At 52.5% G+C, this 27,415-nt stretch overlaps 3 long non-coding RNA genes across 4 annotated transcripts in view; 1 reads left to right on the top strand and 2 right to left on the bottom strand.

The window, feature by feature from the left end:
• LOC135406695 (uncharacterized) overlaps positions 1 to 8,461 on the bottom strand; it is a 29,125-nt gene extending 20,664 nt beyond the window's left edge. The window contains exons 1-2 of one of the 2 annotated variants that reach the window (XR_010426422.1): positions 8,160 to 8,461; positions 6,626 to 6,996 (exon numbers count right to left, since the gene is read on the bottom strand). This is a non-coding gene — a long non-coding RNA (uncharacterized LOC135406695). Of the gene's footprint in view, positions 1 to 6,625; positions 7,810 to 8,159 lie in introns of those variants that run through there. The other variant, XR_010426421.1, reaches the window with a different exon arrangement.
• A 31-nt stretch (positions 8,462 to 8,492) lies between these two features.
• Positions 8,493 to 27,415, top strand: part of LOC135406696 (uncharacterized) — a 44,957-nt gene continuing 26,034 nt past the window's right edge. The window contains exon 1 of the long non-coding RNA XR_010426423.1: positions 8,493 to 10,865. This is a non-coding gene — a long non-coding RNA (uncharacterized LOC135406696). The remainder of the gene's footprint in view (positions 10,866 to 27,415) is intronic.
• On the bottom strand, positions 19,420 to 26,706 carry LOC135406851 (uncharacterized). The gene is made up of 2 exons (XR_010426526.1): positions 26,479 to 26,706; positions 19,420 to 19,722 (listed from the first exon to the last, which is right to left on the bottom strand). It is a non-coding gene; the product is annotated as an uncharacterized LOC135406851 (long non-coding RNA).

Raw genomic sequence — 27,415 nt, 5'->3', positions numbered from 1 at the left:
CGATTCCTCCGCTTTGGAGGGACCTGGAGGAATGTCACAAGGAGAAACACCTTCCAGAAAGGATTTGGTTTATATTATTTGGGGTTTTCAGTGTCTCTAATACTGATGGACACCTTGTGAATGGTTTGGATTGGAAGGGATTTTAAGGATCATCTCTTTCCATGGGCAGGGACACCTTCCACTAGCCCAGGTTGCTCCAAGCCCTGTCCAGCCTGGCCTCAGACACTTCCAGGGATGGGGTTTCCACCACCTCTCTGGGCAACCTGTGCACTGGCACCTGCCCACACCCAGGTTTCTCCATGGCAGCCACGGCCGGTGCCGGAGCGGAGCCTGGTGGGGGTCAGTGGTGAGCAGGGACAACCCCTGGGGAAAGCTGGGATCCACGGCACAGCCTCCTTTCAATGGGCCTGAGTGAGGAGCAGGAATCAGGCAGTGCCTTTGGGAAGCTGACTCCTTGTCTAGAGAAATGATTTGCAGCTCTTTTGGATGATGAGACTTTTCCTGCCCTACTTAAAATTGGGGCAGATTTCCAAAAACGTTTGGGTATTAAAAGACACGGCGGAGCTCTCACGGGGCCCTTTGGAAGCGGCGAAGCTCTGACACCTGTGACAGCTCCAACCCACTTCCCAGCCATGTTATCAGGTGCCTGCTGAGAAAAGGCACTTCCCGAGGCGTGATCCCCATGTGTCACAGTGCCGGGGACATAACACCAAGCCCCAGATCCTCGGCAGGTATTTTGGTACCTCTGAAGCCAAGAGCTCTGGCCAGGGGGGTTCGAATCCCTGTGAAATCACAGAGTGCTTTGTGTCGGAAGGGATTTTGAGGATCATGCTGTTCCACCCCCTGCCATGGGCAGGGACACCTTCCATAGCCCAGGGTATTCCAACCTGGCCTTGGACACTTCCAGGGGTGGGGCAGCCACAGCTTCTCTGGGAAACCTGTGCCAGGGCCTCCCAGCCAGGAATCTCTTCCCAATGTCCAACCTAAACCTCCCCTTTGTCACTTCAGGAGGTTTCTGCCACCCCTGGCCTCACGCTGCCTCAGAACTCCCGACAAACTCCCCCTTGTCTCAGCACCTGGAGGTGACATTTATTTTCAGTTCTCCCCTCAAGATGATGACAGAACTCCACGAACTTCCAATCCAACTGTAGTGAGACAGGATAAATCTGCCTCCCGGTCCTGCGCTGCGCTGGCACCGCAACAGTGCTGCTGCAGCTTTATCATGCCCACAGACGTGTGCTTTGCATTTGCCTTCGACAGTGGGCCTAATAAACTATTGCAGCACTTTGAGCTGTATGAAGAGCGGGCAGTTCTGACCCCGCTTATCTCACTCCTGGAGTCTGTGGGCGTGAGAGAGCGGGGAGGTGCGGGGTTCCTTCAAACACCTCCGCCACCAATTTTTATGGAAGTGGTACAGCGGCAGCGAGGGCACCGAGCAACAACGGTCCCTTGATCCGGCCTGTGTCCCACCTGCCCCGCAGCCACCGGGTAATTGCTGGCTGGAAAAGCCATGGAGGCAGATAAAGCAGCCCATTAACGGAGGGGCACCGTGGTTTCACTAATAATTAACACGCAGGATGGCTCGTGGTGTCACACACCATCTCAGCCCCCAGCCGCATCTGTCAGCCCAAATCCTGCCGCGGCGCGAGGCACCGGCCCCGAATCTCGTTAGACAGCTAAGTGAATTAAACCAAAAATCTACAGATGCATGATAAATGCACAGGATGCCGTGTCACACATGAATGACTCCTGTGCAGGCCAAATGACAGATGTATTTCCTCGACTCCAGGCCAGGCTCCAGCACAAACCACTCTTCATTTATCAATAATTGGGCCTTAATTTCATTTGGCAGTGCTAGAGCAGCATGCTCAGCTTCCTCTCCAATAGACTAATGCTAATTAGACTTTTTTTTGGGCATCAATCTCTTTATTTTAGCCTCTAATAATCAACCATAAGCAGAGCTATATCTTGCTTTTTGCGAGGGACGTGGTGGCTTTACCCATAACTCATTATTAGCGATAATGGAATGGGAATGGGAACCATTCTATTATTTATGGCTCGCAGAGGCAGGAGCAGGGATCACATTCTGCCTGTTCACATTGAATCAACGTCTTGATTCGTTTGCCACCTCTTTTGAATAATAAATGTCATGTTCTATTAGTCCTTATGCACCAAAAAGGGGACTTCTGTTAAATTATGGTCTATTTATCAGGGAGATTTTGGGGGACAGTTAAACACAGGCACAGAAGTTTGGGTGTAGGGTGCCCAGAGAGGCTGGGGAGTCCCCACCCCTGGAAGCGTCCAAGGCCAGGTTGGAGCAACCTGGGCTAGTGGAAGGTGTGCCTGCCCATGGCAGGGGTGGCACTGGATGAGCTTTAAGGCCCCTTCCATCCCAAACCGTTCCAGATTCCATGGAAATGTGGCCACAGCATCTGGGCACTGGGACCATTATGGTTCCATCCTGGTCACTGCAGAGTACTGGGTGACGCTGGGCTTGAGGAGAACCACCTGCACAGGAATTCTGGGCACCAGGCAGGACCAGGCTTCCCGATTTCCCAGGTTAGTGATGGTTAGTGCAAGATCCAAAGAAACTGACCTTGGATAAAATTCTTCCCTCTGCCTTTTCCTGCCTGCAAGTGACAGACTGAGGTGTGTGTTCCCATTTTTAGCTTTCGGTGAGTGCTAAGCCCTATTGATTTGCTCCCGGGATCAGCTCCCGCCGGAGTCTCCGCGCCGAGCGCTGTGTTTATTGGCACAGATGAGCTCAGTGATGTGCTCCTCGGGGCTGATTGCTATGCCCAGATGATCTGCTGGAGTTTGCTGCATGATCCAATCTATGGCATAATTGAAGAGGATGAGGAACAAAATCCATCCCTGTTTCACCCCAGTAACTCCGCCAAACCCAGCGGAGAGCGCTCCATATGGTCCAGCACGAGCTGGGGAACGTGGGTATTATGCCGTAATAAATGAAGTCTCCCAGGTCTTGGTGGCTAGTTATTATCAAAGATCTTTCCCAGCAGTTTGTTGGGATTGGAACGGAATGCAGCAACTGGAAAAATGATGGATAGAGCTGCCGTGCAGCTCGGAGAGGGATGGAAAAATCTGGGTCCTTTGCTGAACATGTGTTCACTCTCCACTCTTGGAAAGTCCAGCCCTTCCAACTTCAAATCCACTAATTTCCAGCATGAATGCAGATGTATTTCAAGGGCCTCTTCCCAATAAGCTGAGTGAGTCCCGGGAGACATCTCATCCCAGAGGGTGAGGAATCTGGAGTGCTGATGAGCTCTGGGGCTGTTCCAGCCCGGGCAGAGCAGCCCGGGAGCCAGGCCCTCCCTTCCTCGGTGCCACCAAATGAACACAGCGTCTGGGCACTTCCTTAAGGCTCCAAGCACTTCCAAAAACCTTTTTTCAGTCAGGAATGTAGATAATGGAACAGAGTTCCAGGTGGGGATTGGTCATAGGCTGCGCTTAATGGTCTTGGAGGCCTTTTCCTACCTCTGGGATTCTGGGATTCTGTTTTCTAATGCAGGATTTGTTTCCCAACCAAACCTTTGTTCTCCAAAGTAACCCCAGGGAGCAAAATCCTATTTTTTCCCTCATTTAGCCACGAAAGGAAGACAGACCCAACCCACCCCAAATCAACAGACTGATGCCAAGTTCAAGTCCTGATTATTTGAAGATAAACTCTTTCTTGTGCCCGTTTACCCGGGCACAAGAGTTGCAGGGTAAATGCCACTTAAAAAAGATTTGTTCAGGGGGTTGCAGTGCCACCAGGCCCTTAACATTTCTTTTTGCCTATAAACTAATTTTATTGGTTTATTATAGTGAGGAAAATTGCTGCACCCGTCTTGGAATGTGAAGTGTTGTCCTAATAAAGACAAATAACTGATTAATAAAATAGGGCTTTAAAAAATACTGTTTTGGAGTAAATAAGTTGCTAAGGGTAGTTTTGTTACAGAACTTTTTAGTTTCTTGCTTCTCCGCCTCCAACTTCTCACCCTAAAACTGTGGGAAAGGCTGGAGCAGCGTGGTGGGGATTGCTCTCCATGTTGTTCCCTGGTGGAAAGATCACAGAATATCCTGAGTTGGAAAGGACACACCTAGATCGTGACTCCAATTCCTGGCCCTGCACAGGACACCCCAAGATCCCCCCATGAGCCTCAGAGCATTGTCCAAACGCTCCCTGAGCCCTGGCAGGGTTGGAGCTGTGACCACTTCCCAGGAATAGGAATTGGGTGGGGTGAGACTCCTCCTGCCCTGGTGCATCCCAGGGATGCAAGCCAGGGAGCTCAAGTCCTGCTCAGACTGGGAAAACAGAGCCAAGTGGCTGCTGGAAAAGGACCCTGCTGCAAAAATGGGATATTCCAATGGCTGGTCCAGGAGCAGAGGACATCCAACACACCGAGCAGGCTGCTCCCAAGCTGGAATGAAATCCCAGTGGGTTCAGCCCAGGAAAGCTCAGTGCTTAGATCAACGGTGTCCCTCCGGAGAGCAGCACAAGGCTGGAGCCCACATTCCCTTGCTCCCAGCACCGGGAAGGGACCGGCACGGCAGGAGCACCGTTCCCTCTGCTGCCCCCACTTATCGATCCTTCCTCATTCCCAGACTTTTCTGGTCTGTTACCATGGCAATCCCTTGCCTCAATAGGGTCCTTGTGAACTTGTTTACCATCCCCAATTATAACATTTTCAAATCCAGGCTGGTTCTGACAGCTCTGTGTCGCCCATCTGTGCCTGATCCCATCAGCACTTCCACAACAATGCACTGGCAGGTCACGCGCTCCCCACGCCCGGCCCGGGGCTCCTCCACAGCCAAAGTTTGGGCACTTGTGGGAAGTGTGGGATTTGCTGCTCCGTGCCCAGCCTCTGAGGCTGAGCGAGAGGGCAGCGGCATGTTTGCCACACTGGTGGCTCCCAGATTTCCATACAGGGAAGGAAAATGTAAAAAGGAACTTTTCAGTTCAGTCTGGGATTGTGTCCTTGCTTGTGCCGCTGTGGGATAACACAGGATGGAGGGAGCTGTGGATTAGGGGTGGGGGATGCCTCAGGCCACCCAGAAAACATGAGGTGCAGGATCCCTGGATCACCCAGTGCCTGAGGGTGCTCTGAGCAGAGCCTTTTCCCCTCCTGTCTCGTCCAGATGGACACATCCTGGCTGGACAGATCCCGAGTGGGGACACTGTGTATCCAAGGAAATGTTCAAGGACTAGGTAGTGTCTCCTACAGTGGACAAGCCCAGAGCAGCTCTGAGGTACACAAGTCCCTAAATTCCATAGGAAAAACCTGCTAATTTAACAAAAAGGAGAGGAAAAGGTGTGAGACACCTTTTTTCACACACCTGCCAAAGGACAGATTGGAATGGATCCCTTAATCCTGCAGGCAGGAAGGCATTGAGATCTGGGGGGGGAAGTTGCACCCAAATAATTTCAAGCTCGAGATAAGCAGGTTGGGGACAAATTTCCAAGAGGGATGCGAATGCAGGCACTGGAAGCTTTGAGTCTCAAAATCAAGACCGATATCCTCCTGGAAGAGTTTTCCAGCAGGACTGGGCCGGGTGCAGCTATTCTGGGGCGTAGATTAAATTAAAGTTGATAATGGCCCCTTGTCTCTGGATCCGAGGAAGAAAAGTACACTTAAAAACCAGAACTGTGTGCCGGGGCGGCCCGTGCCAACTGGTGACTCAGCCGCAACATGCGCATATTTCTCACAGTTCGGGACTTTTCCAAATAACTCCGTGTTCTCAAAGGGTTCATTATGAGCCTCTGAAAGAGCATTGTGAGCACGGGGCTGGGATGGAGCCCCCGCTCCCTCCGCTTCCGTCCCCTCCCCGAGCCCCGGCCGGCCCAGGGAGCGCTGCTCCCACCGCCTTTTCCCGGGGAACAGAAAGCCAAGCTGGTGTCAGCGTGTGGCTGCTGCAGGAGATTCCTGCCATGCCTAAAACAACCCAAAGGGCTCTGGCGGATAACTGGGAGAGCGGGGCGGCGCAGATGGCCAGGAGAAGTTCCTGAGACATCAGATAAAAACAACATTGCTCTGGAGAAGAGCAAAACAAAGCGACGCACAACAGGAACCCGGGGCCTGCAGTGGAAGCGCTCGAGGCTTCCACGAGGATCACACGAACTGCCTGAGCACGGCTCTCGTTCCTCACTTGAGGGCTGGACATGGGGATCGCAGAATCCCAGAATAATTCAGGTCGGAAAAGCCCTCCCAGCCCACGGAGTCCACCCTGTGCCCAGTGCCACCTTGTCCCCCAGCCCAGAGCACTGAGTGCCACATCCTTCCTTGGACACCTCCAGGGGTGGGGACTCCACCACCTCCCTGGACAGCCCCTTCTAGTGCCTGACAGCCCTTGCCAGGGAGAAATCTTGCAGGTCTTTTCCAACCTTAATGATTCCATGCCCAGGGAAAGGGGGATATTTCCCTCCCCGCTATCCCAAGCCTGGAACAGAGCATGGATTTATTCTCTCAGTACAAACATCACAGGAGATTATAGACTGGAACAGGCTTCCAAAGCATCATTTCTCTTTTTTTCCCCTCATCTCATTTTCATCCCATTTCTCTTTCCCCGATTCCAATTTCCAGTGCTGGAACAGCAATCGAGAGACTTTTGCTTATGAGGAACTTACCGAGCGTGCAAACAGCCAAGCGACAGCTTTGGAGTGGGATATCTCCATCCTCCTCCTGCCCGTGGTCATCCTGCCTCTCCCAGCATTGGAAGGCAGAGCTTCCATCCTCATCCGCATCTGCCTCTCCATGTGGCCGTGGGGACCTTTCTCATTCAATCCATTCCAAAAATGATGGGTTTGGGTTGGTATTTTTTTTCCCCAGCTCCATTTTCTGGTGTTGTTTTGCCATTAAATCCCAACTTCATTTCAGCTGTGCCCGTGGCAGACAGTTTTAGGGAAGCGCTGCCGAGGCTGCCAGGATACTTGTGCCACACTTTGCTTTTTAATCCCGCTAACTGAGAACATCTTTCCCTTGGTTTGGGGAGATGGAGCTGAAAAAAGAAAGCACAGAAGGCCCATTTTTAAAAATGGATGTGGCTGTGCAGCAGGGAAGGCTCTGTTTGTCCTGCTTGTGTCCATGGTGCCACAGCACGGGAAAAGGCTTAATATTCCACTTTCTGTACCATTCACCTCCTTTTGATGGCTCCTGCTGAGATTTTAGGGAGAAAGGGGGAAATTGTAGGTGGTTATGGGATTTTTGATGCGTGTTTTAGTTTTAATCCAAGCAGCATTGTCCTGATTTAACAGAGGAGACGTGAAACCTCCAGCTGCAATGGCTGATGGAATTAGTTGATGGAATGAGCTGGGGAAGGGAGGCGCAGGGAAATGACAGGTTTCCATTTGCAGTGCAAACACTCCTCCCAAAATTACGGGTGCTCGGCAACAAATATGACACCTGTGTAAAGTCAGGAGGGATGGAACGTCCCCATCCGTGTGAAAACAGAGCGTGGAAGCAGGAATCGGAGCGAACAGTGGGAATGGGGCGGTGGTGAAGGCTGTTGGCAGGGGGAGGCCCAGCCGACCGTGCTGGATCCCAGTGGCTCTGCGTGGCACCGCTCTGGGGTGTAAATCCTGACACTGCTCTTGCTGTGGGAGGCTGGAAGGGGTTCAGTTGTGCCCCACAGCCCATTCACACTTTGCAAGCCCTTTCTGTCTCCCGAGGGGCGAAATGACCCCTGAGGTGTTCCCCGGAGCTCTGAACTCCTCCTCTTCCTCCCGCCGCCTCAGCCGACGAGGCCCTGGGGAAGGGCCGCGGGATGGGGGACTTGTACCGCACGGAGAGGAGCCGCTCGGTGCGTGTTCCCTGGTTTAGTGGCTCCGTGGAGATGTGACAATTGCCTCCATTCAGCAGCGAAGGAATGAGTCACGGAGCAGTGGATGGGGGCACGTACTGCCGAGGACATCTGGGCACGCCGGGCAGCCCCGCCGCCTCCTCCAGCCTCCCTCCGCTCCCCCGGCTCCTCTGCCAGCTCGTCTGCACCCCAAAACCAGCCCAGCCGGGGCCAGGGGCTGCCTCCGAGGCTCTGCAGCAGCTCCTGCTTTAACGGCACCTATTCCATGACTGAAAACTAGGGGGAAGAATTACACCGGGATGGGAGCAGCCGACGAACCGGCAGCTGGCAGGAGAGGGAGGGGGAATTCTCCCTTCTATTACCTTGCGCTTCTGCAAGTCACAACTTTGTGAGGCAGCGCCTGGGTCCGCATTCCCGAAGCTCCCCCTCTTTTCCGTGCCTCTCCCCGGCTCCGCCAGCAGCGCCGCGCCAGCCCAGGTGCTCGGCGGGGGGCCAGGGAGGTGCGGGGGGAACAGCATCCCGCATCCCGGCGCTCCGGGGGACAGGGAAGGCAGAAGTGAGGGTAACGGCGGGATTCACCTCGAGCCAGAAATGAAGCGGGCCGTGAGGGACCGGCCCTGAGGGACAATACGTGAGGGACCGGCCCTGAGGGACAGTACGTGAGGGACAGTACGTGAGGGACGGGCCCTGAGGGACCAGCCGTGAACCGGAAGTGGCTCCGTCGACAGTGGCGGGAAGGCGCGGGAGCCCCGCCCTCCGCCTGAGGGCCCTATGAAGTGTGAGGGCGGAGAGGGCCGCGGCCCTGCCGGCTCTTCCCCGGCTGCGGCCCTGCCGGCCCTTCCCCGGCTGCGGCGGCCCCTGCTCTTCCCGTGGCCAGCGGCTGAACACGGCAGAGCTGGGTAAAATCCACCGGCTGGGAATGGCTGCCCCAAATGGGGCTAGATGACTGTGGGAAGCCATTCCCTGTGTCCTGCCCCTCCGTCCCTTTCCCAGGTCCCTCTCCAGCTCTCCTGGAGCCCCTTTAGGCTGGAAGGGGCTCCCAGGTCTCCCTGGAGCCTTCTCCTCTCCAGGCTGGATAACACCATGTGCCCTCGTGAGCCAAACCCGGGAGCACAGCGAGAATCCCTGCATGGAAACACAGTGGGGACAGGGAGGGGCCTGCAGGGAGGTGACACGGGATGGACAGGTGCCCACTCCCAAATTGCACAACCCCTATGGAAACCCCTTTGCTTTGAGCAGGATGTAAATCCAAGCTGCCTTGGATGTCCTCGCACAGTGGTTGCCAGACAGTCCACAGCTGCATGGGAGTGAAATCCTCTGGAAAACCAGGAGATTTGGTGCAGCTAGTAAGACTTCCTCCTCCTCCTCCTGTGATGCAGAGCTCCTTTGCTTGGTAGACACTTCTCCTGATCATTCCAAGCAGAAGGGAGCGATGGCGACTTGGCAAGAGCTGAAAATCCGCCTTTGGATCATGAATCAGCCCTGTAATTTCTGTGTAAAGGAACATTTCGGAGGATTTATGGCATAGCATGCTCACGTCGGATCTGCTTGTCACAGACCGTGTTAGAGGCTCCAGATAAAAGGCTTGCAGTTTACAGCCCTGGAAAATTGGAATGACTTCCCTGCTGGGAGCACACGGCAGTGACTGGTGGGAATGTTGCTCCAGACGTTCCCTTGGACCAAGGGCAGCGCCAAGAGGATGCTGATGTACCTGGATGTGCAGAACCATTCCCTGGCAGCTCCAGAATGATCCACGTGGGCACACACGACCCTGACAGCGAGTTGTTAACCCTGACATGAGTCAGGGAGTGGAATGGGAGAGATAAAAACAGAGGGAATGTATTTGGAGGGGACGGTTTTATTGAGAACTTTTATGTGCTTGCTGCTTTTCAGTCCAGGATCTCTGACCTGTAATGAAAATCTTACCCTGGTTATTTATTTCTGCTTATTTAAAGTTAATATTTTATGATGCACACGGTCTTCTGCTAGTCCAGAATTCCAGTATAAAGGGATGGGGATGTCAAGTTGTCCTCCTCCAACTCCACAGCCAGGATCCAGTGGAATTCAGGGATAGTCACATCAAACCCAGCCTCCACCACAAACATCCCAATGTCCAAGTGGCTGAAACCCCATTTCTAAGCTCCCCGAAATATTATTGCTTAATCCATTATCCAAAATTATTCAAAACTCAAGAGCTGCACTTAGAACTGCCATCAAATTTATGTGCTTCCACCAAAATCAGTCACACAACAGGAAAGCACGTGGAAAACACAACTGTTGGGGAAGGCTGGGTGGGCTCAGGAGCTTCTTCCACAAGATTTTAGGATGTTCAAGCTCAAAACACAAAGGAAAGTTTCTAAAGGTTGAAGCTAATAGGTTAATACATAAATTAAGAAGTTTGTACAAAAAAAAATCAAGACGCTTGTTAAAAAAAAGTAGGAAGTTTGCAAAAAAAAAAAGAAGAAGACATTTATAAAAGGGCTGGGAAGTGTTTAAAAAAGAATTAAGAAGTTTGCACCGAAAAAAAATTAGGAAGTTTGTCAAAAAATTAAGAAGTTTGCCGAAAAAGCTTCTAGAGTGAGAGCCCAGAATTTTTCACAGGGAAGAGCTGCACAAAAGCTCCCCGAACATGTTTTCTCTTTTCCAAAGCTGTTTCCTAAATGTCAGTTTTATCGCCTTTTTTTCCCAACCCTTTATGACCATATGTGTTTTTATGATATTCACAACATGCTTGTGCCACACAAGATGCAAATGTAATTTCCTGTTATAATGGCACAATATGCAGAGCAACAAATGAGGAACGAGTGACACAAAATAATGAAAAGTGGCTCCGGGTGTGCCTGCAAGGGCCTCTTTTCCCCCTCCCGGGAATTACCAGAGAACTGAGAGGGGGCTCAGCCTCCTCCTCCCACACAGACGTTGCCCACATGTGGCTTTGACCAGAACTCATTCCAAGCAATTAGAGGAACCTCTTCGTCACGGAATGACAGAATCCCAGGATCAGTGAGGCTGGAAAAGCCCTCCAGGATCCGTGGAGTCCAAGCTGTGACTGATCCCAGCCCCGCGCGGTGAGTGCCACGTCCAGTCATTCCTTGGACACCTCCAGGGCTGGGGATCCACCACCTCCTGTTACAGCTCCAGAGAGCTGGAGAGGGGCCTGGAGGGACAGGACACAGGGAAGGGCTTCCCACTGCCAGAGGGAGGGTTCGATGGGATGCTGGGAAGGAATTCCTGGCTGGGAGGGTGGGGAGGCCCTGGCCCAGGTTGCCCAGAGAAGCTGTGGCTGCCCCTGGATCCCTGGAAGTGTCCAAGGCCGGGTTGGAGCAACCTGGGCTAGTGGGAGGTGTCCCTGCCCGTGGCAGGGGTGGGACTGGTTGTTCTTTAAGGTCTCCTCCAACCAAATCATTCCCTAATTCCATGATTTTCAGTGCAGGGCACTCCCTGACACCTCATTACCCAATCCCAGATCACCATGGGAATGTGTTCACTGAAACATTTCCTCATGGGAAAACGCTGCTGGAAACCCTCATTTTGTCAAAAGAAAAAAATCCCACTTGGCCCAGGAGAAATTACACAGAAAAGGGGTTTGGAACCAAAAAGTGCATTTAAGAGTTTTCATTATAAATTTAAAAGAAATTGATTATTTTCTGATGTTTTCATTATGTTTCTATTATGGTAACGAACATATTTCCACTTATTATGTCAGAATTGGATACATATCACGCTGAAATATTAATTACTTTCATCCTGTTTATTAATCATTAAGGAAATTTGCAATTACCAATCCCAACATTTTATCCCCCCAAGAACAAACTACTTTGCCTTATTGCAAAAAGATTTGAAACCCCGATTTACAGCTTTATTTGAGACTCCACAATTGATTCCACATGATCTCAGTCTCATTTGCTCTTCCCAAAAGCCCAGACTCTCCCAGAAATATAGCACTGGGTTTGCAAATCCAGGGATGGAGAGAAGCCTTCCCACAGCCAGTGCTGACACACTGAATTCTCCTCATCCTGGGATCAATAATCTGGGGTGAATGATATGGATCAGCTCAGAAAATACAAAACATCTGAGAGGGAATTTGGAAAACCAGATCAGAGAATCCAAAAATAGGAAGAGGAGGGGAAATCCCATTTCCTGAGGAATTTTGAACACATTGGTACACTTTTCTCCAGCTGGGAGCAAGTGTCACAGTGTTTTCCTGCTTCCCAAAGTGTAGGTGAGGAGTCTGGGCTAGTCCTGGATGGAACCTCCGGTGGCACAGTCCAGGAAAACGGGAAAAAGAGGTTGTTGTCCTTAAAATATTCATCCCTGGGCTCCCAGACTGACATGTGTAGCAGTTCGGAGGAAAACATTCCTCGGGGCTTCAGCCGCCTGCTTTTGGCTCGGGCCGGGATTACTCATGGAATAATAAATCTCCATGAATTATTCAGGGCTTTCTCATGTAATACACTGGCAGACAATTCCCACCTTGCCGAGCGTTCCTAGCGCCGCTCCTGCCCCTCGCCCTGGGAAGCGCCTTCTCCTCCCGGCTCGCGGGGTCGGGGGCTGGAATCGCGGCGGAGAGGGGGCCGGGCGGCCGGGACGGAGCGCTCCTGCCCCGCCGCAGGCACTCCCGGCCGGGGGTGCTCCCCCAGCTCCAAACCCCGCTCCCGGTCCTGCTCGGAGGCGCGTGCCTGGAAATGGGAATTTTGTGCAATTAATCCCGGCGAAAGGCGCGATGATTCCCTGCGAGAGCAGCTGGGGGAATTAATCACAGGAAGTCGGGTTCAAATTGATCCTCTTTTCCGGTTTATAAATCATCTCCCAGGTTATCTGAGTGGCCTAGAGGGACAGGTGGGATTTGGGGCTTGTCCTGTGCGGGGCCAGCTTTGAATCCTTGTGGATTCATTCCCAATCAGGACATTGTATGAGTCCAGGCACCCGCTGGCTCCCTGTGCCAAGCTGTGGTGCCTTGGGAGCCTTGGCCACTACTGGGCATTCCCATTCCTCTGGCTCCCAGAAGAGGCACCAGCTCTGTCCGTGAGCAGCTGTGGGGCAGCCCAGGAATTCTGGTATCGTCTCAGGGGCTGGAGGGACGGGACACGGGAATGGCTTCCCACTGCCAGAGGGAGGGTTAGATGGGATGCTGGGAGGGAATTCCTGGCTGGGAGGGTGGGGAGGCCCTGGCACAGGTTGCCCAGAGAAGCTGAGGCTGCCCCTGGATCCCTGGAAGTGTCCAAGGCAGGGTTGGACAGGCCTGGTGTTGGGACTGGGGACAACTCCCAGTGCGGATCCAGCCCGGCATCAATAGGGTGGCAGAGCAGAGACCTCACGTGGCACCAGGCAAAGCTGTCCTGGAATCCAAGCACCAAACATTGCCAAATCTTATTAATTTATGAATTTTCAACTTAAATTTAATTGAAACTCGAAAAAAGTATGTCTCAAACCCAGGAAATTAATTGAGTTTTACTCCTTGACAAATACCCAGGAATCACATAGAGATGGAGCCAGACAATTAATTATGAGTGGAGGAGCTGTTTCCGTGGGGTTGTGAGGGGATGCACCTCCTTTTGGGAGGAATTTGGGATCAGCTCAGCTCCCCTGGGCTGGGCTGGATGAGAATCCCCCTCCCAGACTTATAAATAATACGCAGAGGGATTTTTTTCCGAATGTGCAATATCGTGTTGTCCTAATTTAGGAGCTTTTGTATCTCCTCATAAAGCGCCCGAGAACAAGAGGATTAAGGGAAAAACTCTTTGAAAATCAGAGCCCATGTTATTGCTTCTTGATGGACGAACAATTCAGATCTAATTGATCACGGCATTAATTATCCATAATCTCTGTGTACTCGGGGAGCCTTGTGGGATATTTCTAATCAAATTAAAACTAATTCAAAGCAATCTGACATTACAGAGTGTTTTGTCTCTATTTTAGGACAGGGAGTCAGGGGATATGAAATGCATATTACATCTTGATCCGAGTGCACGCACTGGAAAAAGGGCTCTAATATAATCACTTCCACGCGGCGCTGATTATGAGCACGGGAGTCGTGTGGCTCAGAGAGGGTTTTTTTAAAAAAAAATAAATTAAACTGGCAATATGAACAACTGCCAAGTCACAATGTCCTGGAATCATCAGCTCCTGGGACGGGGTGGGTTGGGAGGGGCCTAAAGACCATCCCAGTGGGCAGGGACACCTTCCACTATCCCAGGTTCCTCCAAGCCCCTTCCCACCTGGTCTTGGGGATGCTGTTTAATCCAAGCCCTGATAATTTCTATGTTTAGGGACTGGAGGGCTGCTCATCATTGCAGCAAGGGCAGATGCGTTTTGAGTTCTTTTGATTCCAACACTCGGAGGAGTCGGGAGGATGGATTTGAGTTAAAAATAGGGGGTTAATTGAAAGGCGAAAGGCAGCGTTTTTACCTCACAGCTTGAATGGAGCCCATCCAAAAACACCCAGCAAGAAAAAAGGAGCAGGGATGCGACGCTCATCTGGGCTAAATCAGCGCGGGGTATGGATTTCATCCCGCCCAGGCTCTGGCCCCGCTCCCGGGGGAGCGGCCAGGCCCCGGCACTGGGTGCCGGCATTCCAGGGGTTCCTCATCCAGGTGCTCCCCTTTGACCCCAACCTGTTAACATCTTTGAAGGGTTCGGGTTCGCGGCTCTTTGTGTGTTTGGAATAACAGAACACGCTGGAAACTTCAATAAAAAGTGGTTTATTGATTCTAATTAAATCTTTTTTTTGAAAGGTAGAGCAGACACCGATCCCAGTTAACTTTAATTTAGGACTGACATTTACACGCTGCCAGAGGAGGGGGAATTCAGAGTGGACAATTCATTTCAATTTGGGTGAAAAATATCATTTAAATGCCAGAAAACTGCATATTTAACATTTGCAGTAATTAAGTGATTTTAATTTAATAATAAATCTCTCTTGTCTCTATGTATTTGCACTCATCCCTCAGTCTTGGCCTGGCACATTGATTGAACTACACTAATTACTCCTTTTCAAGTGTAAATATGTTTTAATACTTTTTTCCAGCCAGGCAGCACGTTCACAATTTAGCCGATAATAACTTTTTGTCATAAACCCCTTAATTTGGGGGTTTCTTTCCTGCAACAAGTTTTTGCGTCTATTCCGCAGCCGAAACAAGTCCAGACCAACTCGCCTGCAGCTGGTCTGGGTGTAAATTCCTCTAAGGCACCATCTGGAATGGTTTTTATATACACACAAAGAAAATGCTGCCCTAACCCCCCTCTCTGCCCTCAGACATCCTTGAATTGTAGTTAAAAATTCACTTTTTCTGTTTTTTTTTTTCCAGTGGAAGCGCTCGGTTTTACGGGATGCAACATGCAAGGAAAGAGGTTTCACTTTAAAATTTTGGATTAAAATGGGGGTTCCAGGGCAAAAGGACCCTGAGTCCTGCTGGAGGAGGCCAGGGAGATGCTTCAAGGGCTGGAGCCCCTCTGCTCTGGAGCCAGGCTGGGAGAGCTGGGGGTGTTCACTGGAGAAGAGAAGGCTCCAGGGAGAGCTGGGAGCCCCTTCCAGAGCCTAAAGGGGCTCCAGGAGAGCTGGAGAGGGACTTGGGACAAGGGATGGAGGGACAGGACACAAGGAATGGCTTCCCACTGCCAGAGGGCAGGGAGAGATGGGATATGGGGAAGGAATTCTTGGTTGTGAGGGAGGTGAGGCCCTGGCACAGGTTGCCCAGAGGAGCTGTGGCTGCCCCTGGATCCCTGGAAGTGCCCAAGACCAGGTTGGAATAACCTGGGCTAGTGGGACATGTCCCTGCCCATGGCAGGGGGGTGGAAAGAGATGGTCCTTAATGTCTCTTACAACCAAAACCATTCCCTGATTCTGTGAGGGGGTCTGGCCCCCGCACTCTGCATCCAGCCCTTCCCTTGTCCTTACGAAGTGCTCCAGCAGGAGCACCTGCGGCAGAGCGCTCTGGAAGATGCCCTTCACCTTGGGTCGCTCTGCTCTCCCGCATCCATCCATCTTGGATGTCCGACTGGAAGCTGCCGCTGCGCCTCTTTGCTGACTGCGGAGGATTTGGCTCCATATGTTATCCCTCGCAGGGTCCGTGTGTCAACCCCTTTTTGAGCAGAGTTGGCTTAATGATACCCATTATTTAGGAACTGTAAATCAATTTAATATTCTAATTAAGCCGCTCGGTACCTTCCGACACACGGTGTACTGGAGTCCTCAGGACCAGATGGAGTTGCGGTGGGAATCGCGTGGCTCGGCACGCTGGGATTTAGCCATATGACTCCCATTAATAAAGAGGAGGTATGGAAAGGCACCCATGCTGCCCAGCCTGACACCCTGCCGATCCAGCAGCACTGGGAACCAAGGGATTTGGGAATGGATGAGCCTCAGATGGAAAAGGTCACCATAAAATGCTGGGGTCTCCTTCTGGGGAACCATCCCACACCCGATAGCTGAAGGCTGAATGCCAGATTTACCCACCCGGAGCCATACCTTGGCCCAACAGATCCAGTGTGGACCAGCTATGTAACAAATAGTCCTAATTAATATGCCAAATGTGGTTGATCCCCGAGTCCAGCAGGTGCGGCCAGTGAGGCCCTGTTGGGGCTGCTTTCGGGGCCATCCGGGCACACCTTCCACGGGGAGCTGCCGGGGGCGACCCCAGTGGCTCTCACCACAGCGAGCATCTCACACGGCCGGGGCAGCACCTCTGTGCTCCCGGAGAGGGAGCGCTGCCGAGGGACAACCCTGTGCCAGGGAGCAGCGCGGGAGAGGGCAGCAGCACCTGAGCAGGTTGGGCAGTGTGTGGGGACCTTTTCCTTTCTCTTTTTGATTTAATCTTCCTGTCTCTCACCACAGAGTTGCAGAACATGCTGAGCTGGGAGGGACCCACAGGGACCATCCGGTCCGACCCTCAGCCCTGCGCAGGCCCATCCCCAGCAGTCACACCCTGTGCCCCAGAGTCATCCAAACACTCCCTGAGCTCCGGCAGCCTTGGTGCTCCCTGGGGAGCCAACCACCCTCTGGGGGAAGAACCTTTCCCTGAGATCCAACCTGAGCCTGCCCTGACACAGCTCCAGCCATTCCCTGGCTGCTGTCCCTGGTCCCCCCAGAGCACAGCTCAGTCCCTGCCCCTCCGCTGCCCCTGCCCAGGGAGCTGGAACTGCACTGAGCTCTCCCCTCAGCCTCCTCTTCCAGGGCATCCCACTTCCATCCCTGTGCCCTCAGCTCCATTCCAAGGTTTAAACTCAGGTGAAATCCCCCTTTTTCCATCATTTGAGGGACTTAAATTGAAAGAAAAATGGTGGGAAACGTGAGGGGGAAAAAGGCGGGAAATGTGAGGGGAAAAAGGATGGGAAACGTGAGGGGGAAAAGTGTAGGAAATGTGAGGGGAAAAAGTGGGAAACATGAGGGAAAAAGCATGGGAAACATGAGGGGGAAAAGGTGGGAAATGTGAGGGGGAAAAGTGTGGGAAATGTGAGGAGAAAAAGGCAGGAAATGTGAGGGGAAAAGTGTGGGAAATGTGAGGAGAAAAAGGCAGGAAACGTGAGGGGAAAAGTGTGGGAAATGTGAGGAGAAAAAGGCAGGAAACGTGAGGGGAAAAGTGTGGGAAATGTGAGGAGAAAAAGGCAGGAAATGTGAGGGGAAAAGCGTGGGAAACGTGAGGGGGAAAAGGCAGGAAACATTGTGGTGCTGCTGTGTATATTTCTAGAGAAGGAAAGTAAATATATTTACATGCAGGGATATTTGTTGAAAAACCTTCCCGAGGTGAATTTGAGGTGAACTTGATTTTTCAATAGTGGCAAAGGTTGTTGACAAACCGAGGTGAAAAGACAAAATATTTGGGATGAAACATGCCTGGATTTAAGTGAAAACCTGCTTCCCACGTTCCCTGTCCTCCCTAACAGTTTTTAATAGTACAAGTGACAGTATAAAACAAGACCAGTAACCCCAGTAAGGGTCTGTGGCTGTGTGTGGGGGGTGCCCACCCATCACATCACCTGGGCTCATCCCATCCATCCCATGGGATCTTCCCTAGGAGTTTTCATCCCTGGAGCAAGTTTCCAGGCATTCTGTAATACACTTGGTTTAGCTTTGCTAGACTAAGCACATTATTAATTGGTTCTCTTTTTATTTACAATACTATTGCCTGAAATCTCTACTCCGGTCGGTAATTGAATTTTTGGAATACAGTAATTAAAAAAGTCAAAAGAGCAATAAACAGGAGTGTCCGTAAATAATTGCATTGGAGAACGGGCATAAATCACCCAGATTAAATGATTTTAGATCATATTTGAACTCCTTAATTTTAATTTATGGTTTCCAGAGGATTTACAGCCACTGCTGACTTTGTTTTCCTCCTCCTGCCTCGGAGCTGCCGTGCTGAGAAAAAGCTTTTCAGGAATCCTTAGATATTTTGGTTTACAATCTCCTTTTCCCACTTTATTTTGGCAAGCTGTATTCCCACCCTGCGGACAGCTCCAGGGAATTCGTGGCAGGGAGAGGTTGGAGCTGGGCTGGGGCTGCAGGGGTGTGCACAGGGCAGACGTGCCAGAGGGTGATTCCCACCCCAGCCATCCCTGGTGCCACCTCCCAGCTGGCTGAGGGATGTATTCCCAGGTGCTGGGAGTGCAAGTTTTCCAGGATTAAGGACACATCGGCAGCTGTTTATGTCCCTTCGCCTGTTCCAGGAGCAGGTGCCACCCCTGAGGGTGGCAGCGATGCCCTGCAATCCCCACCCTGGGTCCCAGATCCTGATATTCCAGCAGCTCGGCACTGTCTGAGGCAGGAGCAGGGATTATCCCTGCCCAACAGTGGGATTACTTCCCTGCCTGCCTGCGTGGGGCATGGGCGGAGTGTAAAATTCCTGGTTTAACTTTAACACCTGTAATGAGCTGGATCCCAAATAGTTCTCAGCACCTGCATTCCCAGAGCCACGGGATGAAGCTGTCAAAGGCAGGAATTGGTGTGGCAGGAATACTGGAGAGCCACAGGAGATCTCCCTCTGCCTGGGTGCTGGGTGCTCAGCTCTGTTCCCAGATAGGGAATTCTGCTGGGAGAAGTGGGACCTCTCTGAGGATGTGGCATGGTGTGGGTACCAGGGGTACCTTGGCTTTCCTTGGGGTGCAATGCCAGGGATTTCATGTGGGAATCTTCCATTGCAGGGAGGGGAAGGAGCAGATTTATCCAGGGGGGTAGGTTTGAAAGTAATGATTTCCAACCCAGCCATCAACAGGGAATTCTACTGAGAAAACAGGGAATTCTGCCAAGAGAAGTGGGGAGAGTCACTGTCCCCCAGGGCAGCTGCTGGGACACAACAAGAGGGAGTTGCTTGATATTTATCTGATATTTAACATGGCATTTTCCCTTTGAAATGCCATTTTATCCCACTTCTACAACCTTAATTTCACTAAAAATTCCTGCAAGTGGGACTACCAGTATTAGAAGGAAATTCCTGGGCTGTTTGAAGTTTATTTACTTCTTTTTCCACAACGAGCTGAACTTTATTCCCTGTCACTTTTGAAACATGCCATCTTTCTGGATTCCTCTTGATAAGCACTTGCTGCGGAGAGGAGCCATCAGTTTGGGAGGTTTGATCTCCCAGAATTCCATTTTTCCTGGCACTGGATCAAAAGATGACAAATATCTTGAAAGAAGACAGAGGCTTTATTGTTGCTATTTGAGGCGCTCAGCACGTCAAAAGTAGAGGCGGGTTGTAAACGGGGCTATTATTTGGGATAAGTGTTTCCAACCTATGAATTGATAATTTTGCCCATGTTTCCTGGGAATAAGAGCCGTTGGGATGGTGTGGTGCTGCCGGCCACTCGCTGCAGTGTGCCAGTCGGCACCGTTGTTTTCCTGAGGCACTGGAAAATGTCACCGGGGAAGCGCCGCTGCCAGAGGCACATTTTAACTGGCACTGGGAGGGAGTGGTGCATCCCAAAGCATCTCTTGGAAAAACAGGGAAAAAAACAGAACTAAGAGACTGGTAATGCACATCCACAAATCCTTCCACGGGCAGTGAAGGAAGCAGGGAAATGATTTGAAAATGATGACGGGAATATGGGAACATCTTCCCCCCCCAGCAGCACAACCCGCTCTTCCCGGCCCCTTGGTATGCTGGATCCAGGTTCCATGGAATGGCAGAGGTCTGGGAAGCTGTGTGGGATGCTGGCAGGGAGACTGGATGTGGATGTTGAGTGCGATGATGGCCAGGGATGGCAGTCTGGGGCTGGGGGTGTTTGTTGGGATGCTGGGCAGGGATGGTGGATAATATTATAATTTGAATAAAAATCCAACATTTCCCAGACCTTCCAATATTTCTCTCACCATAAAAAGAAACCCCAAGCCATAGGAGTCATTTTAATGCACATTCTTCCAGGACAGAAACATTTTCATCCCACATCCAGCCTCATTCTCTCGAGCTCACAACAGCCTGTGCTGCGTCGTGCCAGACAGAAACAGTTGCCAGGCTCTTCCCAAAAAAATTTCACTTAAGGAACACCTTGCTCATTCCGAGAGATCAGGCACATGTCAAAATAGACGGAGAAGAGAAATTGGCCAAGGAATTCTGAGAGGGAAGAGTTGTTGTTCCACCCCCTGCCATGGGCAGGGACAGCTCCCACTATCCCAGGGTGCTCCAAGCCCCATCCAGCCTGGCCTTGGACACTTCCAGGGATCCAGGGGCAGCCACAGCTTCTCTGGGCAACCTGTGCCAGGGCCTCCCCACCCTCCCAGCCAGGAATTCCCTCCCAATATCCCATCTAGCCCTGCCCTGTGGCAGTGGGAAGCCATTCCCTGTGTCCTATCCCTAGGTCCAAAAGGTGGAGTCAGACGGATGGAGGCTCTCCCGGTCTCCTGATTTTCCACTCCCTGGGGCAGCTCCTTCTGGCTGTGCCCCCAGAGCAGGAGCTGCTCCCCTAGCTGGCGGTGCCGGAGCCTTTTCCCGTTTTCCCGAGGCCCCACGCTGTTGGAAGGGGCTGGGGCCGTGGCTGCCAGCTCCGGGTGCAGCCTGCGATCCTTCTGCGTGAGCCCCGTCGGGTTTAATGGCTCAGCTGCAGGAACGAGCTGCGGCACCCGGCGCCGGAGCTTGGCATTGGGATCCGCCTGCCAGTTCCATATGAATATTAGCCATCTGCGGGGTGGGAGGCTGCAGCTCTCAATTCCCCTTTTCTCCAGCTCCTCTCGCCTTTTTTTCCTTTATTCTTTGATTTTTTGGTGGAGCAAGTGATTGCAGAATCGTGCTTTCTGGTGGTCTTTCCAGTCCTGGATTGAAACAAACACTCCTTCCCACTATTTGGCAAACCTTTATCTTCCTAAAGCTAATTAATTTTGATGGATAATTATTATAGATATTTTGACAGATCCTTATTGTAGTTATCCCATCCCTGGAAGTTTCCAAGGCCAGGTTGGACATGGCTTGGAGCAACCTGGGCTAGTGGAAGGTGTCCCTGCCTGTGGCAGGCAGTGGAACTGGATGGTTTTAAAGTCCCTTCCCACCCAAACCATCCCAGGATTCTAGGATTCTATGGCCACATCACCCAACAGCCTTTTGCTTTGACCCCAGGGGGCATCCCATGGCTCAGCTCCTCCTGATTCCAGCATCCCCAGCAACTCTGATGGCAGAGAACGAGTGTAATTCCCTTCAAGAGCACAATTAAAAAATCATTTACTCGGGCTTTGTGGGGTTTTGCCACAGATCATTTGAGCAGGATGGGATGCGGATTCTGTACCTGGAAAACACCTGCTGGGGCATGGTGGCAGATGGAGAAACTTAATCCAGGGCATTGCTGTGCATCTAAATAGGGGAATGGGAAACATCTTGGCTGTGCATGGGAGGAATAACCTTCCCTGGGCAGAAATGGTGCTCCAAGGGAATGTTTCTCCCTGTAGTTATGTCGAGTTTAGGGGATACCATGCCCAGAATCCTGGAATAGTTTGGGTTGGAAGGGACCTTAAAGCTACCATGGGCAGGGACACCTCCCACTAGCCCAGGCTGCTCCAAGCCCCGTCCAACCTGGCCTTGGACAGTTAACCAGGAATTAGGTGCGGGAAACACCATCCCCGGAGTGGATTTGTCACTCCCATCCTGCTCCAAGCACCTGCACTTCCCAGGACTCTGCCCACGGCTCCACCGCCCATCCTTCTTCCCCATCCCTTTGGTCTCCACGTTTGCTGTCTCCCAGGAACTTTGCAACTTCCCCATTACCGCAGGTTGTATTTAAGATTCCCGTGCCTGTGGCTTAATCACCCCCAAATTAGTCCCGCTGGAATTAGCCGTAATTAAGGACATTGTGAAATACGGCGGGGGCACACGGAATTACACTGTATTACTTTATTAATAATATTCTTTAACTACACTGTAAATTGCTATTAGGCCTGAACATTCCTGCCTGGATATGGAAATAGTCTTTTGCTATGCTAATCTAACACAATTTTCTTTTAAATGTAAACAAATTATACTCTATTAATATGCTGTTCTACTTGCATAGTTAATTATTGTAACAGTAAGGAATAAAATGGTTCGGCTTTTGCTGTTTCTGATGGAAAAAGGGCTACATAAATAGTTTAATAGGGAGCTAATTATGCAAAAAATTCCGATGCCGAAAATGTGTTTGTAATTGCATTAAAATGGTCTTCTGTTCAAATATTGGAAAGCCGGCTAATTGGAGGCGAGCTGGAAATTTAAATATTGTGAATCGATGATTTTCATACAGTACATGTTTGGTTGCGTTTCTGTTCATATTTGTCTTTGGGAAGGAAGGGAATATTTAACAGTGCTTAATAAGAGGAGCTCTGGGTCTCATACCAATGAGGGAAGTCGCTGGGAAGCAGGAATTCTAAAGGTCCGGCCATGGGATTGACCTGGATTTGGGGGGTGGCTCCCGTGGAAGCACCACAGGGAGAGACCTTTTGGCTCTCCGCAGCTCCTTGGCAGGAGGCTGGAGCCAGGTGGGACTTGGCCTCATCTCCCAGGTAATGGGAACAGAGGAAAAGGCCTCAAGTGGCACCAGGGGAGGCTTAAGTTGGATATTGGGGAAAATTTCTACATGGAAAGGGTTGTAAACATTGGAAGTGGCTGCCCAAGGCAGTGGGGGAGTCCCCAGCCCTGGAAGTGTTCAGAAAACAGGTGGATGTGGCACCTGAGGACATGGATTAGTGGTGAACATGGTGGTGGTGGACTCGATGATCTTGAAGGTCTTTTCCATCCTTAAGGATTCCAGGAGTCTATGATCCTACCCCTGGGATAGGGGTGCTCACAGGGGGTGATGCTGCATGGCCACCAAACGAGCTGCTGTGGCCACCAGCTCCCTGATTGACTGGGCGTGGAGGGACACGTGGAGACGTGCCAGTGGCCGTCCCCCGGGGATGGGAACACGGGCAGCCGGTGTCCCATCGCCACCACGCAGCTGGAAAAGGCTCCCGGCGCGGGCACAGGGAGGTGCCAGCAGGGTGATGGCGAGTCCTGCGGTGTCCCCAGAGGGTGGGAGCACAGGCGGGACCGCGGACAAGGGGCTCACCCGCCCCAAAGGTGGCCCCACTGCAGCCCACCTAAGCAGGGCCCGCGGGGCGTCGGCACCGGCGCGCTCGCATCCGGGCACGGCAGTTTGGAGTGGGAACAGGCAAACAGCTTGTGGTACAAAGCAAAGGAGAGAATTCCAAATGGCTAATCTCCAGCCACCCACACAAGTTTTGTCTCTCTTTAGCACCTTTCCCTGTTGCTAAGTCTCGCATCCAAAAAACCGGAGAGGAGACACTCCAAATTATGCAGCAATATTGTGTCGAGCAGCTGAAAACAGGCTCGGGGAAGAGCTCCGGGAACGCGGCACAACCCGTATGATCTGCGGCAGACCAGGGATTGTCCGCAGCTGATGGGTGGTTATCCACAGCCAAAGGGCACGGGGCACGGATGGTTATCCACAGCCAAAGGGCACGGGGCACGGATGGTTATCCACAGCCAAAGGGCACGGGGCACGGATGGTTATCCACAGCCAAAGGGCACGGGGCACGGATGGTTATCCACAGCCAAAGGGCACGGGGCACGGATGGTTATCCACAGCCAAAGGGCACGGGGCACGCCGCACCAGCAGAGCTGGCCCCGAGGGCTGCAGCCAGCCTGGCCGGAGCAGGCTGGGACGGTGGCAGAGCACCACCTGTGTGGGTCTGTGTCCCCTGCTGCCACCCCAGGGGCACAGTGTCCCGGACACTGGGAAGGGGTGGCGTCCTGCCCACGGATCTACCCGGGAGCAATGCTGCCCATCCGTGCATTGAGCTCCCCACAGCAGCGGGGGCCTTGAATCCACCCGAGGATTCTCCCACAGAGATATCCCAGGGAGCACGACCTGCTCCATAGTCACTGGAATGTCCCAGAGTCCCTGGGGAAGTGCTGGAGGGAAGGATCTGCGTCCCTGCCTGTGGGCTGCGCTTTAAGCCTGTCTTAAGGGAAAGGAGGAGAAGGGGAAGTGCTGACTGAGCGAGGTGCTCCAGGGAGCAGGAACGTGGGGCTCAGAGCAGGCCTCGTGCTCCCTGTTCCCTGCTAAGCCCAGCAGAGCGGGGGGCTGGAAGTCCTACTCGGGTGTCCAGCACCCCAAAAGCAGGGAAGCCACATCCCTCCCACCTGACGTGCCTGAGCACCCCCAACACACCAGGAATGCTGTGTGTGCTGGAACAGATCCGGCTCTGCCCTTATCCACCTGCTCCGGGCAGCGTCAGGAATACTCGGGGTGGGAGAGCTGCCCTGGAAAGGCGGTTTTATCCTGCCTAATCCTGCTCTGGCCCTTCAGATGCGTCAGATTAAACAGACACACGTACGTTTGGTTTATGTTCTGTGACATGAGTAACCTGCGTCATTTCCATACTTAAGGGGGGAAATTCCTTAAAATATACATGAAAGTGCATGGCAGGGGCAGAGGAGAGCCCTCCAAGTGCAAATTCCTGACAAATTAGCTCAGTCCAAGAGTTATCACTTCAATTTTCGTGGCAAATACCCCACCAAACCCAGTGCCTTGAGCTCGCTCGTAAGAAGCCAAAGAAATCATTTGCTACAAGGAAAAAAATAGAAATCAAGGGGGGAAAAAAAAGCAGGAAAAAGACATGTCATATCCCAGCTATCCTGCCAAAATCCCCAAACAGCTTCCTAGCTGTTTAAGGGAAGAGAATCTGAAATATCTTTGCGGAGTCTTGTCTGTTTGTCTGACAGATGTCTGCAACGTACTGGGAACTGGAGTCATGCTCCGAATGTAAATAAGATTACAGGCCTTTAAATATTCCCATTCCGTTGTATTTACCTTCATGCCGAGGAAAATAAAGCCTTTCTGCTGTTTGGTTTTTTTCCAGCAGGTTTTTTCCCCTCTTCGTATCCCACAAGCAGGCTTAACATTTTTTGCCTTGTCAGTTAAATGCCCAGGTTTGTCCTTTAATCCAGTGGTTACTCCAAAGGATCCAGCTGTTAAAAAGGCAATTTCTGGCTAAGAGTATAAATTATTCATTTGGAAGCCTCGTTCACCTCCTTTTTTCCCTTTCCCCCCCCCCCCAGGAGTCTCAATAATGGAGTTTATTAAGGCCTCTGCTCCAGTCCCCTGGGACAGTGGTATTCCCTGGGATGTCCCCGGCCCTGGAGCAATGCTTTTGGGGAAAGGCAGGGTCTGCCGTGCTCTTCCCTCCAGCTGTGGTGGGAAGAGGGAGCTGGGCTTTGGAAGGGTGTACATGCCCATTTTGGGGAGCACGGAGCCATTCCCTGCTGTCCTGCTGGGACATTGAGGAGGAAGGAGCAGGATTCAGTTACTCTGCTTTTTGCACCCGCCGCAAAGCCTTAAATCCAGGAATGAATCCACTGAAATCTACATTCCTAAAACAAAGCCTGTCTTCGAAGCCGCGGCCCGGCCGAACGCCCTCCCCGGGACCCCCTTCCCGTGCCCTCTGTGCCCCGAGGCGCTCCGGGCGGGTCGGTGCGTTCCCTGAGCACCCGGCGGGCAGATCCAGCGCTCCGGTGAGCAGGGAATCGCTCCCGAGCGGTGTTAGGATCCCTATGGACACGCACTGAATCCCTACGGCCGGAGCGCGGCCGTGCCCGCTCGGGGCTCCCCGCGGAGCCCGCGGGCCGGGCTGGGGCGGGGCAGGGCCGGGCGGAGCCGCTCTCCCCTGGCACACAGGAGGGCTATGGGAGCGACCTGGACATCGCGGGGCAGGGCCGGGCGGAGCCGCTCTCACCTGGCACGGAGGAGGGCTATGGGAGCGACCTGGACATCGCGGGGCAGGGCCGGGCGGAGCCGCTCTCACCTGGCACACAGGAGGGCTATGGGAGCGACCTGGACATCGCGGGGCAAGGCCGGGCGGAGCCGCTCTCACCTGGCACGGAGGAGGGCTATGGGAGCGACCTGGACATCGCTGCTCGGCGCCGGGGGGTTAACGAGCGCCCCGCGCCGCTCCGGGATCGGCCGCGTGCGGTACTGGGAGGGAGTGTGCGGGAAATCACAGGCTTCCTGACCGCGCCGGGCATCCCTGGTGAGGCGGCGGAGCCGGGGAAAGCGGCGGCTCAATCTGTCCTGCTTTTTGCGAGGAGCCGAACTCGGGATTGCGCGGGTGTCAGATGGACACTCTACAGCTGTTCTGGAATCATGTGTCAACATTATTTACCAAACTAATGTGATGATAATTATGGAATAAAGTGCGGGGAGCGAGCACGCGGGCAGGATGGCCATACATACTTAATGATCCCATTCTCCTGCATCTCCAATCAGTCGGAGCCGAGCCCGTCGCTGGAGACATGTGGAGGCAGCAGCGCAAGCTGTCTGTGCGGGATCCAGGGATGACTGGATGCGGCAGCGCGCATTCCAAGTAAAAAATTAATTTACAAATGGGTTTCAGGGTTCCCACCAGATGGAAGAGCACGGAAGTCACGAGCGGCCCTTCTCCGGCGCTTAACCCTTGCGCCGACGCCGCGCCGGGAATGGGGCCAGCTGGAAAAAATCACGGTCGGAGGCCGCAGCCGGAGTTTCTTTTGGAAATGGTTACTTTAAACCCCAAACACCTGTACTTTTACTGCCGCCTGAGCCGGGCTGCGACATCACACGCAGGAGGCAGATGTGTAACCGGAGCCTCCGGAGCTGGATTGAATTATAACAACATGGCTTTGAAGGAGAGGGAGGGGGCTCAGGAAGGCGTTGGGAAGAAAGGCTTTTATTTCGAGATCAAACCTCAATCTTTAAAGAGTTTCTTCCCGTCACCTTTAGCTCCTGCTGAGCGCTGGTTCTCTCCACAGCCAGTCCCACCGACATGGATAAAGCAACCAATTAATTCCCAAAAGCTGCCGAGAGCCTGGGGGGATCGGGCCAGTGGCCTTGCCAGGCTTAGGTTGGATTGTAGGAACAATTTCTCCATGGAAAGGGCTGTCCAGCCCTGGGCAGTGGGGGAGACACCAGCCCTGGATGTGGCACTGGGGGATGAGGGTTAGAGGTGGCCTTAGTAGCAGAATGGCTGCACCCGGTGGTGCCGGTGGTGCCGAGCCTCTCCCGGGATGCACCACTTCCCAGAAAAGCTCCATGTCCTCCTCAAGTGGATGTTTGAGGCAGGAGGGCCGAGCTTGGCCGGGCTCCCGCCTTTGCGCAACGGTGTTATAAAACATCCCGAGGGGAAGACGGAGGT

Source organism: Pseudopipra pipra, chromosome Z, assembly GCF_036250125.1.
Source record: "Pseudopipra pipra isolate bDixPip1 chromosome Z, bDixPip1.hap1, whole genome shotgun sequence".
Taxonomy (NCBI): domain Eukaryota; kingdom Metazoa; phylum Chordata; class Aves; order Passeriformes; family Pipridae; genus Pseudopipra; species Pseudopipra pipra.
This window is presented reverse-complemented; position numbering and strand designations above follow the sequence as displayed.